This window comes from Mesoplodon bidens (genome assembly GCF_964165515.1).
Source record: "Mesoplodon bidens genome assembly, chromosome: 4".
NCBI classification, from domain to species: domain Eukaryota; kingdom Metazoa; phylum Chordata; class Mammalia; order Artiodactyla; family Ziphiidae; genus Mesoplodon; species Mesoplodon bidens.
The window spans coordinates 14,134,565-14,155,775 of record NC_138160.1 but is presented as its reverse complement, the minus strand read 5'-3'; the positions used below and the strand labels follow the sequence as shown (position 1 = coordinate 14,155,775).

The following is a 21,211-nucleotide window of genomic DNA, read 5'->3' as shown; positions in this document are numbered from 1 at the left end:
TCATTTTAGAAAAAAAATGATAATATACTAATTTCACTTTCCTATAATTGTATGCATGTTAAATATAAGTTCTAATATTTACACTTGGTCCAAGTCAATGAGCCCTATCTCAGCACTCACGATGGTGCCTGTCACAATGTGATTATTATTTCTGTAATGTTTGGATACTTTTACCTCTTTTAAGTATACAGGCAGACCTCATTTTACTGTGCTGTGCCTTATCGCACCTCGCAGATAGTGTGGGTTTTGGTTTTTTTTTTTACAAATTGAAAATTTGTGGCAAACTTGTATTACCATGCTGCGTTATTATGACGGTTAGCATTTTTTAAGCAATAAAGTATTTTTAATTAAGGTATGTACATTTTTCAGACATAATGCTATTGTACTCTTAATAGACGATAATATAATGTAAACATAACTTTTATATACACTAGAAAATAAAAAAAATTTGACTCGCTTTATTGCTGTGGTCTGAAACTGAACTGGCAGTATCTCCTAGGTCTGCCTGTAATTGTTCTGTATGAAACCATTTTATAATACTAAATAGAACAGTCAATCTGAAATCACTTAATCCCCAAAGAGAGGGAATTCCTGAAGGTGCAAAGCTCCTTTGGTCTTTCTGCATTAAAGTCCAAGGGCAACATCATTACTCTTCTTTTTTTTTTTCTATTTTTTTAACATCTTTATTGGAGTATAATTGCTTTACAATGCTGTGTTAGTTTCTGCTGTATAACAAAGTGAATCAGCTATACGTATACATATGTTCCCATATCTCCTCCCTCTTGCGTCTCCCTCCCACCCTCCTTACACTAACATCATTACTCTTGATGGCATTTTGTCTTCTGTATTTGACACTAGGAAGTTGAAGGAGGAAATTGCACCCGAGAGGGAATCCTTTTTTGACATTAAGTTGTGGTTCAAAATATGCAAGTATTGCAGTTTAGACAAAGTGGGGTTTCCATAGATTGTGATCTTAAAATTTACAAACCACTCACCTTAATTCTGACCTTAAGCCCCACTGCCTTTAAAATGGAGCTCAAAGTGACCTCACACGTGCCTCTGCAAATCAATAAATACAGAAGTCCCGCATCTGACATGTGGGGATTTCATACTTTACCTAAAAATTAAAACACTGTAGAGTAAATGAAAATACAAATAAAGGAGATAAATAAGAATAAACATTAAAGGCTTCATTTTAATTACTACGAATAGTTTCATTTCTATTGGGTTATTTAGTGCATCAATTAATAAAAATGACAAAACCCAAATACTCCTTTTGTATGAATCTAGCTTCTCCTTTTCTTGCTTTTATTTTGTTGGTTGGCTGGTTGGTTTTAACAAACAATGTGACCCTTAAATCCTGAAAGAAATGCTCACTCTTGATATGCCCTGTAATTTGAGGAAAGAAACTATTTCCGACGTGAATAAATAAACACATCTGTGGAATTAACCTAAGAATTACTTGGTCAACTTTGCCAGAACCAACTTTCAAATATTGAATTTTATATCGGGGAAAAAATGTTCAAGTATGGAAAACAAACATACCATGGGCAAAAGAGCTCCTAAGATTCACCAGAGGGACATGGAACAAGCAAATCCATCCATCTGTTCATCCCTTATTTTTGCATCGCATTTGGAAACGTGCTGGACAGAGATAACTTTGTTCAGTCCTGAAGTGCGACTTGACATGACTGTTGTTTCTGGCGCCCGACGCACCACACAGGACCCTTGAAGTGCGAGGAGCTGGCCAAGAGAAAGGCAGCTGCCAGCGGCTGCGAGGGGATCAGAACCCCGGATGAGCCTCCCTCTCCCTCTGTGCTCTAAGCACATGCAGGAGTTCAATCTGTCGAGCAAATTCATCATCTCACCTCACCAACAGGAAACTCTCAGAACGAACAGGGGACCGTGTGTTCTGTGACTCACCCCATGTCACAGAGATGACTCAAGAGGGCTGTCGGAAGGCTGATGCTCTGTATTTACCTATCTCGGTCATCTCTGTCCTATGCTCATTAATTTTTTTCATCCAGAAGCAATATTTTCTTTTTCCTTTTTTCTGCTTAAAATCCTTCCTCTTCTCCCCTCCCTGGGATACTGTGGTGTCATTTTCTTTTTTTCTTTCAACCACTTTCCCTCTTGCAAAGAAGAATGGACTTACCAGGTTGTATCTCAGGGGTCAGTGGTGCCTAGAAAAATCATTCCCTCTGGCCACACTGATAGAGATGCTCCCCGGCATCACTGCCAAGAGAGCTGAGCAAGCTCGCTTAAAATACAACCTCTTAACCTCGTCTGAGCAATCAACATGGGGTTTCTACCTCCAAAGTGTTAGAATAATCAATTCTGATGTCAGTAAAAAGTTATGGGGGTGGGCTTCCCTGGTGGCGCAGTGGTTGGGAATCTGCCTGCCAGTGCAGAGGACACAGGTTTGAGCCCTGGTCTGGGAAGATCCCACATGCCCCGGAGCAACTAAGCCTGTGGGCCACAACTACTGAGCATGCGCGTCTGGAGCCTGGGCTCCGCAACGGGAGAGGCCACGACAGTGAGAGGCCCACACACCGCGATGAAGAGTGGCCCCCACTCGCCGCAACTGGAGAAAGCCCTCGCACAGAAACGAAGACCCAACACAGCCAAAAATAAATAAATAAATAAATTTATTTATTTAAGAAAAAAGAATGCTAACTAGGTTGTACATAGGATTTTAAAAAAAAGTTATGGGGGTTAGGTTTGTTACTAGGTCATCCAAAATGACACTATTTTATAAGCAATGAAGTAGTCTGGACAAATTCAAATTTAACATTCATTATCAGGCACCAGAAAACTATCCAGTTGGGTCACACACCTAATTGTGAATGGAAAAATGAACTCTAGAAATAGCTTCTCCAAAATAGAACAAAACATTTTTACAGTAGGAACGTGAACAAGGTTTCATGTAATAATGTGGCTTTATCTACACTCTGTTCCTAAAACCAAACCAAACTAAACTAACCGTCTCTTGTCATTTAAGTTAGAAAATCTCAGTGGTCCTATGTTTATGACAATTCTATGACTTTAAATAAAACAACATGTTTTGAATTTTTATCTTACATATTTTTGATGTATTTAGTAAACACCTCCATAAGATCTTGAGGTGCCTTGAAGGAATTTTTACAATTCAACAAAATGAAAAGCAAACAGCTCAAGAAACCAGGACCCGTGAAAAATGTGGCAGAAAATAATAAAAAGCCAAGATATGATTAATACCTGGACATCCTTTAATCCTATACAATTTTTACAAGTAGGTTGTACATTTGGTTCTGAACTTCCTAGTAGCCAAAGAAACTAGGCAAACACAATTGGTTAGAAGATTCACAACATCTATGCAAAAGAAAAACAGACGAGAGTTTGGGAGAAATTTCTTCCAAATTTCTCTGTTGTCAGAAAGTGCAGACTATGTGAAACAGGAAAAATGTCTTTAAAATGTATTCTATTTCTACATCTTGTGTTTCAAGAGAATTCTAAATACAAACATCTTCCTGGCCTCTTAACTTGTTAACATGATAATGGGACATTAGAGGCTGGGATGCTTTGCCGTTGTTTTGTGAGGCATGTGCTTGTTTGTCATGGAAACTCTGCTTCCGATCCTCTCTCATCATGCATCATACAGCATCACTGCACATGGTTAAGAATATGGAATCTAGAGCCAGTTCGTTTATTAGTGTGAACTGGCTGAACTGCACCACGCCTTTGGGCATTATTTTTCTCATTTGTAAAATGGTGATAACACTAGTACCAACCTTTTAGGTTTGTTGTGGGAATCAAATTAAATCCCTTATGATACTGCCTGGAGCACAGTCAACACTAAAAATGTTAGTTATGACTAAATTTGTCATTAGTATTTAGTAATATTTAAGTCTGTGCGCCACATGTAACTATTTATTACTACTTAACTATTAATGTTTATGTTTGTGTATAACATACACCAGTGTATAATCATAATATCAATTCTGCCTTAAAGAAAAGATACATATCATTACTAATAGATTATGCCAACGTATTTTTCCCAAATAAATTTTGCGTGTGAACTTCTATTAAATCAATTTAGTGCTGGTTTGGAATCATGGTATTTTTTCTTTCTTCCTTATAAGGTAGTCATAGTCAAGGAAAGAGGTTAATAACATATTTTACATATCGTTATTTGGAACATCAGGCATTTTAAAAAGCCATCATCAAGTGGATGGGCCTCTGGGAAACAGCACCAGTGAAAGGCCCCTGGAAGTTATCCATGTACAAGTTCTCTGCTGGTGTTAAAAGAAAAAGGGAATACTAAATTATCCAGAACAATGAATTCAGAAACCTAAGAATAAACTTTCAAAAATTAACACCAAGTATCTACAGCCCTGGTTGATGTGGAAATAGCCTACTGAAGGAATTGATGCAAACATTTTTGTCATCCTTCCTGGCTTGTTATGTCCAGTGGAGAAACAGATTCTTTAATTATATATGTTCTAGTTCTCATTTCAGTGCATTTCTATCATGCATTAACTCTACAGAGGTTACTTTGCTCATTTCACTAAATTAGATCCATACACACATCATATATTGCAGTCCTCTGTGACGCTAATAAATCAGTCATCATCCAATCCTTAATTCTACAACACTGAGCAAATCAGATGATGTAAGAGTCAAATCATTTGGCTGTTTCAGACAGGGATTCATGAATGCCTGATCCATGCTGTATTGGAAAAGATTCCAACATGGAAAGTCAGAAAACCTTTGTTTACATCTGAGCTTCACCACCCATGAGCTTGTGACTTTGACCTAGATACTTAAATCTCTTAGCCTCAATGCACTTAACTCTAAAATAGGAAAAATAAGTATCACTAATTCAAAGACATATTGTGAGGATAACATGTGATATTTGTAAAAGCCTTTGAAAATTATAAAATATTATACAGAAGTAAAACCACAGTTAATGATCTGACCCTTACTTAGTTACATTCAGATATATGATCCTAGTGGTTTAAACAAGGATTGAACTCACAGGAGAGTGATTACAAGCTAGAATCTCATTTTTAAAACTTAAATTGCAGGACATAATTGGTCTAGACTTTCTTCGCAGAGTACTGCTTTCTTTTTCTTTCTTTCTTTTTTTTTTTTTTTTTTTGCGGTACACAGGCCTCTCACTGTTGTGGCCTCTCCCATTGTGGAGCACAGGCTCCGGACACACAGGCTCAGCGGCCATGGCTCACAGGCCCAGCCACTCCGTGGCATGTGGGATCTTCCCGGACCGGAGCACGAACCCATGTCCCCTGCATTGGCAGGCAGACTCTCAACCACTGAGCCACCAGGGAAGCCCCTGGCCATGTCTTCTTAAGGTACTAAAGTATGCATCAAAAGTTTGGGATCCTGGTCCACCATTATTTCTTTATGCCCGTTAGTTTCTCCAAGCTTGTTTCTTTACATGCAAAGATGAAGGTAATGGTAAAATTTAGTAGAATAGTTGTGAAGGTTAGGTGAGATAATCTGTGACAAGCACTTAGTGGAGTGCCTGGCATACACTGAGTGCTCAAAGAATACTTACTCTGATTACCTATTAACAGAGGTCCAATATCCTGTATTATTTAATGAAGAATGATCTTCTTCCATGTGAGAAATATCTACCCCTTCATTTAAGTATGTAGTTTAAGAAAGGACACAACATAGAGTGGAGACGGACAAACCAGGTGGAGGAATGATCTACCATCTATAGATCAGTCAATGTATTTATGGGTTAAGTGGAAGAAAAGCATGAGGTCACCATTTCCTTGGCTGTGCTTAAAGTTTTGTTAAAAATCATCAATAAAACAAACATTCCAAAACTGATCAAGATGAAAGGCAGAAGACTCAAACAAAAACATATTGTAAGAAAAAAGATGATGAAATAAAACAAAGGAGAACTACAAATAAAATAGGTGTAAAATACATGTTAAAACTTAGATGAAATGGAAAAAATACCAGAAAATGTAACAACAAAACTGACTCAAGAAGACACAGAAAGTGTAAAAAGTCCTAGCATCATAAAAGTTTTTGAATCTGTTTTACAGACAGGAGTCAGCAAACTACAGTCAACAGGCTGGCTGCCTATATCTGTAAATAAAGTTTTATTGAAACACATCCATGTCTATTTGTTTACATATTATCTATGGCTGCTTTCATACTACAATAGCAGAGTTGAGTAGTTGTGATAGAAATTGTATGGCCCACAAGCTGAAAATGTACATCATCTGACTCTTTAAGAAAAACTTTGCCATACCCTGCTTTTTGAAGTCAAGCTCACTTATGAATATAGATGCAAAAAGGACGTTAAAAGACAAAATGTTTATTAATAGTTACAGTAAAAAGCATTCAATAAAATCCAATACCCATAATGATTTTTTAAAACCTTGGCAAACTTAGAATGGAAAGATGTTTCATAAGCCTAACAAAACCTGTTTATATTACATCCATAGCAATCATTAAACTTAATGGTGAAATATGGAAAAGCATTCCCTTTAAGAATAAGAAAAACATGATAAGGCTTACTATTATAACTTCAGTTTAACATTGGATACTCTGTCTAGCATAATAAGACAAGAAAAAAAAATAAACAGTATAAGGGCTGGAAAGGAAGAAATCAAAATGTCATCATCTCCAAGTTCTATTATTATTCATATTAAAAAAAAACCCAAAATAATCTCAGATAAATTATTGGGTGTAACAAAAGGGTTTAGTAAAATAACTGTAAGATGAATTTTCACAAAACATAGATTTCATTTCCATAAATCAGCAAGTTTATAAACGTTTGAAAAAGAACATTAGACCCAGCAAAAAGAGCCAGACCCCAAAAATGTACATATATACTGTATGATTCCATTTATATGAAATTCAAGAACAGGCAAAGCTAATCTATAGTGACAGAAAATGAATCAGTGGTTTCCTGGGGCTTGGAAGGAAAGGGGGATTTGACTGAAATGAGGCAATAAGGAACATTGTGGGATGACAGGAATGTTTTACATCCTGATTGTGGAGGTGGTTACATGAGTTATACATTTGTCAAAATTCATCAAACTGTGTATATATGATTTTTCATATGGTTTCACATACTTGGTGCATTTCATCATATGTAAATTATACCTCAATTAAATTGACTTTAAAGGAAAAAAGGAAGATAAAAAAATCTCTATACCACCAACCAAAAATATAAGGTACTTAAGAATAAATTGTAAAAAAAGTTTTAAACATTTTAAGATTATTTTAAAAACATGAAGAGACCGACAATGGAGAGCTATACAATATCAGTGAATAAAAAACTCAACATCATAGAAATGTCTGTTCTTACCAAACTGACCTAAGATTCAATGCAATTTCACTCCAAGTTCCAAATTTTTGTGAAATTCACAAAATAATTGTAAAGTATACATAGCAAGGAAAGTGCCAAGGTAGCCCCCAACAAAAACAGCCAAGATATTCCTGAAGAAGAAAACTGTGAAAGGACTGCCCTTCCAGATACCAAGCTGCATTTTAAACATGAATTAATACAGTGTTTTATCAGAGCAGAAATACATAAACAGGACAATAAAATAGAATGTAAACCCAGAAATGACTGACATAGCCTATTCAGTCAATGGTGTGGGGCCATACTGTACTGGAGCTGGTTTGAACGAATATCTGATTGTTAATTAAAAAAAAAATTTTGCAAGCTATTTGTTAATATAACCATTAAAAAGTAAATTGCATAAACTTACAATTAAGTAAATTTTATTAACAACAAAAGAAATAAATACTCAAAATTCATCACTTCTTAATGATCTTGCTACATTTTACTAAACACCATGTTCCTGAGGTCATTTATGTCCTTTGATCTGTGTGGTGGAAACACAATGTAATGTGGACCACAGCATACCTTTTCCCAGCTCTGTGTTCAGCAATGCCATGTCAGTAGCGTGAAATGGGCAATTGTGGAAGTATTTATACCAAGGAAATTTTCAACACTACAAATCAGGGCTTCATTTATTGTTTTGTGTATTGTCTATCCTTAAAAGCATAATAGAAAAAACTGTTAATTATGCAGATTAGACTTAAAAGTGTGTCATGTCTATAGTCATTACTTTGTGAATAGCACAAAAAAATAAGAAATAGTCCTCTAGTATTCAAATGTTATTATTTGATTCAACAAAGAAATCACTAATGTCACTGACAAATGGTGAATTTCCAAAACACATTTTATTTCACTTTTGTATTACTTGTTAACATAAGCAAAGAAATCACCCAGTAGTCAGTACTATCATCATTCATCAATTGCAACCATAGGTTGGCTACAGGTACAATAAAATCAGTAAAAGCATTCTGTGATAATCAGCTGGTTATATAAAATTCACCCATAAATGATATTGTATAAAATATTGATAATATATGCATACATATTTTCACTGCATTATAGCATTCCATTATGTAACATAAGTTTCCAACGTCCTGTCAACCAGTAATTGAGTTGTTTTCAGATTTTTTTTAGCAATGCTATTATGAACATTTCTATGGAAATCTTCTGAGGGCATATATACAAGAAGTCAGTCAGCCAAGGGAATGTGTCCACCTGATGCCTGCACCTTGTTCTAGCCACACTCAGATATCCTGGACCCTGGAATGCACTGCCCAAGTGGCCATAGCCCAATTCCAAGGACTGTGTCTATCTATTCCCTGGGTCTATCCCTGCAGTAGCAGACTGTGCCATTACTGTGTGCACCCCTAACCTTGATGGATAGCCAAGGGCAATTCTGTGTGTGGGTTGGGTGTGGAGCCCAGACACGCAGGCTGTGCTGTCTAAGTGTATATGTGCAAGCTTCCTGTTGGGAGGATAAGGCAGGGAGCAGGGCAGGGGTGGTGGGGCGGTTCTATGAGTATGAATAAGGCACCAAGATCAAATTCAAAGCTGGCCTTCCAGGTTGTTATGAAGAAATAATGAATAAAGACTGGGGGATAGTCGACATAAGCCTGACAAATATCTGTTAAATATTCATCAGATGGTAGGTAGGCCTCCACTATACTCTTGCAGTTGGCTCTGAAAGCCTGCTATTGGAAGTATTGAAATATTTCATAATAAAGTATTTCTTAAGAAGAAATAAATATGCTAGGTGCACAATTATGTGCATTCTTAGGCAATACTTGCAATTTTTTATAATAGCAAAAATGATCTGGGTAGCCAAAAAATAGTGTTCAACACAATCGTACTTAAAAAGTGTCCTTGGGCTTCCCTGGTGGCGCAGTGGTTGAGAATCCGCCTGCCGATGCAGGGGACACGGGTTCGTGCCCTGGTCCGGGAAGATTCCACATGCCGCGGAGCGGCTGGGCCCGTGAGCCATAGCCACTGAGCTGGCGCGTCCGGAGCCTGTGCTCCGCAACAGGAGAGGCCGCAACAGTGAGAAGCCCGCGTACCGCAAAAAAAAAAAAAAAGTGTCCTTATCTGGGCTGAAAATATGCCTGGGAAAATATCACTACAATGCTAACATCTAAAAAAAAAAAAAAAGATTTAAAAAACGGGAAGTGAGGGGAAAAAAGGCAATATGAAAAGAAAATATTTTGAAAAGTTTAACTACAAAGGAGAGCTGAGAATTAGCATAGTTGGGTCTGAGAGTCAAAAAAATGGTTTTCTCTCTCTTTTTTAAGTTGGGAAATATTTATTTTTGTATTATCATGGAAATAAACAGAGAGAGAAGAACTGAAGATAGTGCAGAGGAGAAAGGAGAAGGGAGAAAAAGAGGGAAAGGAGAATATAAATAATTTTATTTGAAATGCAAATAAAAAGGTAGGACCTAAAATGACTAATTTTTCCCGTATGTTCTGATCTTTGTTTGCTATGATTTTAGGCAGAGTATTTGTAGATTTTGTGAGGGACCTTTACTTACAGATCCTGCAGCTCCACAAGCTTTGGAACTCTTATCACTTTAAATATTCACAGGTCTCTTAAAGTCACATGCCTAAAGGAATTTAGAAAGAGATTGTTCTGTTTAACAGTGTAGATTTCACACTACAAAACAGTTCTTTGAAAACCCAAGACATGCGTAGTCTCCAAGCAGAAAATGAAATGAAAATTTACCTAGTCCTTATAATAAAATAAAATATTGAGCTTCAAAGATGTGTGCATGAGCATTATACAAACCTCCTTTACCAAACAGTTACAATTTTCATAAGTATTCTATCATAAAAGCAAAATTATACATCTGAAATTTAAGATGGGATTTTTTTAAACAATAAAATACTCCAGAATTAAAAACAGATATTACTGTTCTGCAGAGAAAGTTGCACCATGAATAAAATGTAACAGAGGAAGAAAAAATACTGCATATAAAATTATTACTTTCAAACATATTTCTCACTTGAGTCATCACTGCCTTTATTTAACAAGCATTCTGCACTGTAAAAACATCCAGCTTGTCCCAGAATAAGCTCATTCTCTGAGCCTATTATGTAAGGTTTTAGAATTTTGGCATTTTTCTCCCAGGGGTGTGTGTCTGTGTGTGTGTGTGTGTGTGTGTGTGTGTGTGTGTGTTTTTCAGAGAAGCAGGGGTAACTACCAATTTAGGTGGAAAATCTCACATTAAGGTGTGATAAGCACTGCATAATTATATAATATTATACTCTTTCCAATAAATCATTTTGAAAGGAAACAGCTAAAAACAGATGATAGCTGATGGTGCCACTGTTGCCAAAGCTGGTGGCTTAATGTACAAAATGATTTGCCATATTAGAAAAAATAATTGTTGACCGACATTTCAGTTAGTGAGGATTGCTGAATTTACTAAATGGGAGAGAAAAAATAAGCTAGGTACGAAAGCAAAATCAGACTTACAATTTAAAACATGAATTTTTAATGAATTATTAAATGTTTTCCCAATATTTACAACCTACATGCATGCTTGAAAGGGTTCACAACAGAGATGGACCATGTAATCAGGCACAAATGTGGTTTTATAACACCATTTTAAGCCTGGAGAAAAGTCAAGTAATTTACTCAGCCACCCAAGGTAAATATAATCAAAGCTTAAAGTTTACAACATGGAAGTTTCTAACTGGATGTCTTCCATATGATTCTTGAATGTTTTCAGGAAAAGTTCCAAAGGAAGTCTTCAAGGAAAATGTCCTGGGGGGCATCCACAATGTGGGCTCTTCATTACTAGCATTACTTGGAAGATGATGCTAATTAATAGTCATAATTACTAATAAATGACTGGTTTAGTACAGGTATTATGCTTTATTGCTAACATCTCACTTTATGCATAGCAATTCAACAGAGATTGAAAATTTAGACTTGTAGACAACTGGGTGACCCTTGAATGAGTTCAGTACACAGCCCGATGCCTGGCACAGAACTGGTGATAATGTTTGTTGAACACACAAGAAGCAGTAGCTACTGATTTTGAATATGCACTCAACTTCTCACCTTCCAAGTACTTCTGAGTTAGTGAATGGCTATCAGTTGATAAGCCTATTACTTCAGATTCTCTCACTGCTGTTCTCTCTCTTTTCCAAGGAGGACTCTGGAGAACTCAGCTGAATTCTCCCATGATCTCTGGCCTCAATCAAGGCAAGCTACCTTGACATGAATCATTCCTGCAGAATGTCTGTTATTTCCCTTAGTTCGTGCTACAGATTTTAATCGACAAATAAATGTCTATCCGTGTTAAGACTCTAGAAAGATAAACACGCTCATAAAAGACCTCACTGACCAGCTGGTGGAGAAAAGAAACAAAATTGCCACCTTAAAAGGATTTGTTTCCATTCATTTGATTGTGTTTCTGTATGCTCTCACAATTTCTAAGTGGATAATGGAATAAAAGAAAATAAATATCCTCCATTTGCAGGAAGCAGTATATTGTAGTGGTAAGAGCAAGATTATTACCAGACCAATCAATACCTACTAAGGTAGCGGTAAAATTTTCCTTCTCTGTAAAATAGTAGTGCCTGTCCTACAGGGCTCCTGTGGTGTTGCTATCACATAACTGTAGGTAATTCAACTAGTATGATGTCAGAAAAATCATGGCTACTCAAATAATGATATTCACTATAGTTCTGGATATTTTTTCAGTTAAAGAAAAACATCTTCTTGCTGAAAGATTTATCATGTCAGACTAAGGGAACAAAGACGAAACTTGTTACTATTTTCTCCTAAGACAAAAAGTGAGGATGTGAAATCTCACCGAAAAGATGTCTTCAAGTCTTTGGCTGTTCCCTGGAGATATGGGTAAACCCTTTTATGATACCACCCTGTTGAGAACAACACTGGTTTGAGTCAACTCCAAGGAAGTAAGTAGTGGCATCGTCTGAGCTTACAGTTCCGTCCTGAATTGTATTCAACAGTCAAAATGCAGATTTCAGTAGGAACATAAAGCCAACTTGCTTGGACAAAACTCTGAGCCTCTCCTTGTGCGAAGGTCACAAACCAAAGGGCTTTGGAGCTGTTTAAAATGATGGTGAACCCTCTTGTAACCAGTCTTTTTATCACCCTTTAGTCAGTTGAAATTCTGTCTCCCCCAATACACATTCATGAGAATTTGGGTGATCCGAATGTTTAAAGAAAAAAAGGTCATTTATGTTTTCTCAACAGTGCAAAACTGTACTGATGATATTTATTTTAAACATCACATATTTTTCCCTTAGAGGAAAAGCCTGTTATTATTACAGCTGAAAGCAATAACTCTCAAACTGGGAAACATTTCCAAATCAAAAACTTGTGATTATCACAATGCCTGGATGCTTGGCTGTTATTTTATTTGTTTGTTTATTTAAAGTCATCCCTTAAAGGGTCAAATATATAAAGATATTTATTTAGCTAGTCTTCAACTGCCTTGTCTATAAGTGCTAAAATATCCAAATATTGTAAAAGATAAGAACAGATTATTTATTTGGGTAGCTTGAGGATTTTCCACTTTCGTTTATCTGAACCTTAACTAATGTCCAAACAAAAGCCTGGGGAAAAGACCCTCTGAGGTTTGTTGTCTACTTATCTCCCAATTTTTATTTTGAAAAATGTCAAACTTCTGGAAAAACTTGGCAGAATAGTACAACAAACACCTATATGCCAAGATTTACCAATTGTTAATATTTACACATTCTATCTCTCTCTTTTACATTTATATATATGAATAATACACAAGTATATGTGTACATATGTGTGTATGTATGTATAGGTGTACACACATATAAACACTCTCTTTTTCAGAATTACTTGAGAGTTAGTTGCAAATCTTGTGAATCTAAATCTCAGAAATACTTCAGCATATACCCTCTTATGAAATATCCCACATCACATCAATACAATCATCATACACAGAAAATTTAACAATGATTCAAATACCCTTATCAATAGAAACTCTATATTTAAAATTTCTCCATTGGCTCAATAATGTCCTGTAAAGCTGGGAAATTTTATTTTATTTTATATTTGAATCTAGGATCTGATCAAGGATGTTTTAATCTAGAACATTCCCCCAGACTATTTTTTTTAACATCTTTATTGGAGTATAATTGCTTTACAATGGTGTGTTGGTTTCTGCTGTATAACAAAGTGAATCAGCTATACATATACATATATCCCCATATCTCCTCCCTCTTGCGTCTAACACCCACTCTCCTTATCCCACCCCTCTAGATGGTCACAAAGCACTGAGCTGATCTCCCTGTGCTATGCAGCTGCTTCCCACTAGCTATCTATTTTACATTTGGTAGTGTATATATGTCCATGCCACTCTCTCACTTCATCATAGCTTACCCTTCCCCCTCCCCAGGTCCTCAAGTCCATTTTCTATGTCTGCATCTTTATTCCTGTCCTGCCCCTAGGTACTTCAGAACCATTTTTTTTTTTTAGATTGCATATATATGTGTTAGCATACGGTATTTGTTTTTCTCTTTCTGACTTACTTCACTCTGGATGACAGACTCTAGGTCCATCTACCTCATTACAAATAACTCAATTTCACTTCTTTTTATGGCTGAGTAATATCCCATTGTATATATGTAGCACATCTTCTTTATCCATTCATCTGTTGATGGACACTTAGGTTGCTTCCACGTCCTGGCTATTGTAAACAGAGCTGCAATGAACATTGTGGTACATGACTCTTTTTGAATTATGGTTTTCTTAGGGTATATGCCCAGCAGTGGGATTGCTGGGTCATATGGTAGTTCTATTTTTAGTTTTTTAAGGAACCTCCATACTGTTCTCCATAGTGGCTGCATCAATACACATTCCCACCAACAGTGCAAGTGGGTTCCCTTTTCTCTACACCCTCTCCAGCATTTATTGTTTGTAGATTTTTTTGATGATGGCCATTCTGACTGGTGTGAGGTGATACCTCATTGTAGGGTTTTTTTTTTAATTTAATTTAATTTATTTTTGGCTGCATTGGGTCTTTGCTGCTGCACACAGGCCCTCTCTAGTTGCAGCAAGCGGGGGCCACTCTTTGCTGTGGTGCACAGGCTTCTCATTGCATGGCCTCCCCTGCTGCAGAGCACAGGCTCTAGTTGCGCGGGCTTCAGCAGTTGTGGCTCACAGGCTCCAGAGTGCAGGCTTAGTAGCTGTGGTGCACGGGCTCAGTTGCTCCACGGCATGTGGGATCCTCCTGGACCAGGGCTTGAACCCGTGTCCCCTGCATCGGCAGGCAGACTCTTAACCACTGCACCACCCAGGAAGCCCCATTGTAGTTCTGATTTGCATTTCTCTAATGATTAGTGATGTTGAGCATCCTTTCATGTATTTGTTGGCAATCTGTGTATCTTCTTTGGAGAAATGTCTATTTAGGTCTTCTGCCCATTTTTGGATTGGGTTGTTCGTTTTTTTGATATTGAGCTGCATGTGCTTGTAAATTTTGGAGATGAATCCTTTGTCAGTTGCTTCATTTGCAAATATTTTCTCCCATTCTGAGGGTTGTCTTTTCTTCTTGTTTATGGTCTCCTTTGCTGTGAAAAAGCTTTGAAGTTTCATTAGGTCCCATTTGTTTATCTTTGTTTTTATTTCCATTTCTCTAGGAGGTGGATCCAAAAGGATCTTGCTGTGATTTATGTCATAGAGTGTTCTGCCTATGTTTTCCTCTAAGAGTTTGATAGTGTCTGGCCTTACATTTAGGTCTTGAATCCATTTTGAGTTTATTTTTGTGTATGGTGTTAGGTAGTGTTCTAATTTCATTCTTTTACATGTAGCTGTCCAGTTTTCCCAGCACCACTTATTGAAGAGACTGTCTTTTCTCCATTGTATACTCTTGCCTCCTTTATCAATGATAAGGTGACCATATTTGCATGGGTTTATCTCTGGGCTTTCTATCCTGTTCCACTGATCTATATTCCTGTTTTTGTCGCAGTATCATACTGTCTTGATTACTGTAGCTTTGTAGTATAGCCCCCAGACTCTTTTGACTTACATGACATTGGCATTTTTTTAGAGCCCAGATCAATTATTTTGCCTAACATTCCTCCATTTGGAAATGTCTGTTTTCTCACACTTAGATTAAGGTTACATATCCTGGATGGGTGTATATCAGAAGTGATACTGTGGAGCAATGTCTTGTATCTATTTTTATGTAATTATTTGCAGTCAACTTTTCACTCACCTTTTCTCACTCATTCAAATAGTACAATATGGAAGATGGCAAGCAAGCACTTTTAGTGTAGTTTCTTATTATGTCCTGACCACTGGTCTGCAATACCTCTGGGCATCAGAATGTCTACTTCACTAACAAATCATGATAATTTTTTTCAGTGGAGTCGGTGATGAGAGAATTAAAAAAAAAAGGATGGTTTCAGTGCTCAGCACTTATGCATTTTAAATGAACATCCTTAGAACAGTTTGTAATGAAATCTCAGTAGAATTCTACTTTTTATATCTGCTGAGTGGCTTAAAGTATACACTAGGAAACTAGACCAACAACATGGTCATCATCCCTATGAGACAGCAGAATACAAAGACCAGGTGTTGCTGGGAACCGGAAAGAAAATAGAAATGCACTGCCCAACACAGCTCTCCATACCAAGTGGCATATTTACTGAGGCCTGACAAATGTATAGGGCCTTACATGGCAGATTGTTTAAACTAAAATCAGTCCATGTCAGGAGACTCTGGACTTCTTTCTCTGTAAGTTTTTGAAGATAATAAAAATTCTTAATTTTCCGGCATACTTTAGGTAAAGTCATGCGTAAATCAAAAAAGTTCAAGACTATATCCTCATTATTCCTTTGCTTCCAAGATATTAATTAAGTGTTATCATCCAATATGATTTTAATATAAATGACAGCCACTAAGCAAATCTGGAAATCAGAGTAGACTGCTTTCTCTAAAATATTAAGTGAACACTAGCTGTAACTGAAAAGGTAAAATCAAAATAAAAATTCTGTTGTAAATCACTAGCATATTTCTCAGTATAATCCAAAGAAAACTCCTTTCTCAGAAATGAGCAAATATAGCAGGCAGAAAATCAGATAGATTTTCAACTAGATATAATTAACATCTACAGGCTACTTCATTCAACAATAGCAGAATACACATTTTTCTCAAGCGCTCATGGAATGTTTACCATGGTAGACCACATTCTGGGCCATAAAACACACCCTAACAAATGTAAAAGAATAGAAATTATACAGTGCCTGCTCTCAGACCACATGGGATTAAACTAGGATTCAAAAACAGAAAGTTAACTGGAAAACCACAAAATACATGGAGATTAAACAGCAAACTTCTGAAAAATACATGGGTCAAGGAAGAAATCTTAAGGTGAGTTTAAAAATATTTTGAACTACCTGAAAATGAAAACACAACTTATCAAATCTGTGGAATGCAGCAAAAACAGTGTTTAGAGGGAAACTTATGGTATTGAATGTATAGATTAGAAAAGAATAAAGATCTAAAATCAACAATTTAAGTTACCACCTTAGGAAACTAGAAAAAGAAAAGCAAAGTAAATCCAAAGTAAGCAGAAGAAATATTAAGAATTAGGGTAGAAATCAATGAAATGAAAAAGAGGAAATCAATAGAGAAAATCAATGAAGCTGAAAACTGGTTCTTCAAAAAGATCAATAAAACCAATAAGCCTTGGGACTTCCCTGGTTGCTCAGTGGTTAAGAATCCGCCTGCCAATGCAGGGGACACGGGTTCGAGCCCTGGTCTGGGAAGATCCCACATGCCGCGGAGCAATTAAGCCTGTGCACCACAACTACTGAGTCTGTGCTCTAGAGCTCATGAGTCGCAACTACTGAGCTTGTGTGCCACACCTACTGAAACCCGCATGCCTAGAGCCCATGCTCCACAACAAGAGAAGCCACCACAATGAGAAGCCTATGCACCACAATGAAGAGTAGCCCCCATTTGCCGCAACTAGAGAAAGCCCACACATAGCAATGAAGACCCAATGCAGCCAAAAAATAAATAAATAAATAAAATAAGTCTCTAGCCAAGGTAACAAAGAAAAAAAAAAGAGAAAGAGAGAGAGAGAGGGAGGACATAAATTAGTAACATTGGAAATGAAAGAGGGGACCTCACTACAGATCTTATTGAAAATTAAAAGAATAATAAAAGAATACTATGAACTACTGTATGCCCACAATTTGATGAAGTAGATGAAATGGACCAATTTCTTCAAAGACACAATCTGCCAAAACTCATACAAGAAGAAATAAATAATCTGAATAGGCCTATACCATAAGATGTTAAGGAAAAACCGAACGAACTCTTTGGCCAACCCAATATGAAAGAAATTGAATCAATAGTTAATAACCTTCCAAAGCAGAAAGGATTGGGCCCACATGGGTTCACTGATGACTTCTACCAAATATTTAAAGAAGAAATTACATCAATTCTACAATCTCTATCAAAGGATAGAAACAAAGGGAATATTTTCTGTGAAGCCAGTATTATCTCAATACCCAAACTAAACAAAGATATTAGTAGAAAAGGAAGCTACAGACCAATATCTCTCATGAACATTGATGCAAAAGTCCTCAACAAAATTTTAGCAAATCAAATCCAAAAATGTATTAAAAAGAAGTATACACTGTGACAAGGTGGGATTTATCCCAGGTATGCAAGGCTGGTTCAGCATTTGAAAATCAATTAATGTAATCTATCACAGACTAAAAATGAAAAAAAAATCACAGCAATAGATGCAGAAAAAGGATCTGACAAAATCCAACACCCATTCATAATAAAAACTCTCAGTAAATTAAGAATAGAGGGGAGTTTTCTCAACTTGATAAAGATTATCTACAGGAAATCTATAGCTATCATCATACTTAATGGTGAGAAACTCAAAGCTTTCCCATTAAGATCAAGTACAAAGCAGGGATGTCCCTTCTCACCAGCCCTTTTCAACATCACGGTGGAAGTACTTGCTAATGCAACAACGCAAGAAAAAGAAATAAAAGGTATACAGATTGGGAAGGAAGGTTTAAAACTGTCTTTGCAGATGACATGATCCTCTATGTAGAAAATTTGAAAAAATAAACAAAAAACTCCTGGAATTAATAAGTAATTATAGCAAGGTTGAAGGATACAAGGTATAATATAACAAAGTCAATTGCTTTCTTATACACCAACAATGTTCAAAGGGAATTTAAAATTAATAATGCAATGTTATTTACATTAGCACCCCCCCAAAATGAAATACTTAAGCCTAAGTCTACAAAATGTACAAGATCTGTGTGAGGAAAACTACAAAACTCTGATCAACAAAATTAAAGGAGAACTAAATAAATGGAAAGATATTCTGTATTCACAGATAGAGAAATTCAATATTGCCGAGATGTCAGTTCTTCCCAACTTGATCTGCAGATTCAATGCAATCATGATAAAAAATGCAACAAGCTATTGTATTATATCAGCAAACTGATTCTAGAGTTTATTTGAAAGGCAAAAGATACAGACCAGCCAACACAATATTGAAGAAGAACAAAGTTGGAACAATGATGCTACCTAACTTCAAGACTTAACATAAAGCTACAGTAATCAAGACACTGTGGTATTGTTGAAAGAACAGACAAATAGATCAATGGAACAGAATAAAGAGCCCAGGAACAGGGCCCCATAAATAGAGTCAACTGATCTTTGACAAAGGAGAAAAGGCAATACAATGGAGCAAAGATAAGTCTCCTCAACAGAAGGTGCAGGAACAACTGGACATCTACATGCAAAAAAAAGAAATGAATCTAGACACAGACCTTACATGCCTCACAAAAATTAACTCTAAATGGATCACAGACCTAAATCTAAACACAAAACTATAAAACTCCTAGATGGTAACACTGGAGAAAACCTAGATGACCTTGTATATCAGGGGTCCCCAACCCCCTTTTAGGAACTGGCTGCACAGCAGGAGGTGAGCGGCAGGTGAGCGAAACTTCATCTGCCACTCCCCATCACTCGCATTACCGCCTGAACCATCCCCCCACTCCACATTCGTGGAAAAATTGTCTTCCACGAAACTGGTCCCTGGTGCCAAAAAGGTTGGGGACCGCTGTTATATATGACAGTGACTTTAAATACAACAGCAAAGACACAGTCCAAGAAAGAAATAATTTATAAGCTAGACGTTGTTAAAATTTTAAACTTCTGCTCTGAAAAAGACATCGAGAAAATGAGAAGACAAGCCACTGACTTAGAGAAAATATTTGCAAAAGGCACATCTGACAAAGGGCTGTTATCCAAAATATACAAAGAACACTTAAAACTCAGTAATAAGAAAATAAACAACCCAATTAAAAATAGACCAAAGACCTTAACAGACACCTCACCAAAAAGATATACAGATGGTCAAAGAGTTTATGAAAAGATGCTCCCCATTATATGTCATCAGGGAAACGCAAATTAAAACAACGAGATAGCACTACATGCCAATTAGGATGGCTAAAATCCAGTAAACTGACACCACCAAATGCTGACAAGGATGAGGAGCAACAGGAACTCTCATACACTGCTGGTGGAATGCAAAATGGTACAGCCACTTTGGAAAACAATTTGGCAGTTTCCACAAAAACTAAACCTACTTTTATCATATGATCCAGTAATTGTGCTCCTTGGTTATTTCCCCAAAGGAGCTGAAAACTTACGTCCACACGGATGTTGATAGCAGCTTTATCTATAATTGCCAAAACTTGGAAGCAACCAAGATGTCCTTCAATAGGTGAATGGATAAACTGTGGTATAGCCAGACAATGGAATATTATTCCATGCTAAAAAGAAATGAGCTATCAAGCCATGAAAAGACATAAAGGAATCTTAAATGCATATTACTAAGCAAAAGAAGTCAATCTAACAAGTTACCTGTTATGATTCTAACTTTATGACATTCTAGAAAAAGCAAAACTATAGAGACAATAAAAAAAATAAAGAAAGAAAACAGTGGCTTCCAGGAGTGTATGTGTGTTAGTGCATGGGTGGAGACGAATAGGCAGGGCACAAAGAATTTTTAGGGCAATGAAAATACTCTGTATGATATTATAATGATGGATATATGTCATTTATACATTTGTCCACACCCACAGAATGCACATACCCAGAGTGAGCCCTAAAGTGAACTATGGACCTTGGGGGATTATGATGTGTCAATGTAGGTTCATCCTTGGTAAAAAAGGTGCCATTTTGGTGAGTGGTGTTGATAATAGAGGAGGCTATGCATGTGTAAGGGTAGGAGGTGTATGGGAATTATCTGTACTTTCCTTTCAATTTTGTTGTGAACCTAAAAGTATTCTAAAAAATATTTTTAAAAAACCCAAAGAGTCAAATTAAGTAAAAAATCTAGCAATCAATAAGCTAGATAATATTTATTTAATATTATATGAAGTATTATGAACTATAAATAATTATAAGCTAGTTTCTGAATATGAGCAAATCTATAATTTAGTAGGGTGCATGCAAAAATCATGCAAACAGTAAAGCTTCATGTGACATGAATTAACTAATCCACATATAGACCAGAAGAATGTTAGGAGAAGTTGCAGAGGAAGTAGTGATGATGCAGGCCTGACCATGGAGGGGGTAGGATTGGGTTTGAGCCGTTAAGGTTGGAGGTCAGCATGATGAACAAGGAAGAAAGGAGAAGGAAGCCAGCAGGCACGGGAGGTGGGCCAATGTCATGTAATACTGATATAAACATGATGAAAACAGAACTGTATTTGGCAAGCCAGGTATAAGCAAGCTGTTTTAACTTGCCACATTTACACAGATGTTTGGGGTCAGGTTCAC

The 21,211-nt window shown here is 36.6% G+C and overlaps 1 protein-coding gene across 2 annotated transcripts in view; it reads right to left on the bottom strand.

Annotated features, from left to right (window-relative positions):
• FBXL7 (F-box and leucine rich repeat protein 7) overlaps window positions 1-21,211 on the bottom strand; it is a 427,749-nt gene that overhangs the window by 181,601 nt on the left and 224,937 nt on the right. Inside the window, exon 2 of one of the 2 annotated variants that reach the window (XM_081233529.1) lies at window positions 9,897-9,968. The exons of the other annotated variant lie outside the window; for it this stretch is intronic. The gene's annotated coding sequence lies outside the window, so the exon portion shown is untranslated. The remainder of the gene's footprint in view (window positions 1-9,896; window positions 9,969-21,211) is intronic. 2 annotated transcript variants of the gene reach the window in all.